The sequence below is a fragment of the Apis dorsata genome, unplaced genomic scaffold, assembly GCF_000469605.1.
Source record: "Apis dorsata unplaced genomic scaffold, Apis dorsata 1.3 scaffold_942, whole genome shotgun sequence".
NCBI lineage: Eukaryota > Metazoa > Arthropoda > Insecta > Hymenoptera > Apidae > Apis > Apis dorsata.
In genome coordinates, this window is record NW_006264052.1 from 5,500 (window position 1) to 6,107 (window position 608).

Consider the following 608-nt stretch of genomic DNA (forward strand, 5'->3'; position numbering starts at 1 on the left):
TTACTATATACTTATACTACTTATAATATATATTACTATAATATATATATATTATACTTATAATATATATTACTTATATATATATATATAATACTTATAATATATATTGTCATATAATAGTTTTTAATTGTTAAATATAAAAGTAAATATTACAAATGTAAGATTAATTTAATTTATGATGTAAATTTTTATGATTTGTCATAATTTCGTAACAATTTTTTATCTTATGATATTTTTAATATTTTTTTTTTATATAAAACATGAGCTATTTTTATAGACTATCTATCGTTTTTTGTTTTTTAATTTTGATATAAATAATAAAATTAATATGAAATATTATGTTAAATTTTTTATATATTATCATTAAAATAACATAATAAAATTAAATTATGACGCGTTTATTTATTTATTAATGTATATTTTAAGCTTAATATTAGCTTGACAAAATTAATATGTTGATTTCCATCAAAGTAGATATTTTTATTAGTTATTTATTAATTTTATGACAAAAATTGTAATAATATAATTAAAAAAGCATGTATTTCATTTTCTTTTGTGTTTTAGAATCGAATTAATAAATATATTATTAATGTATGTGATATATTATA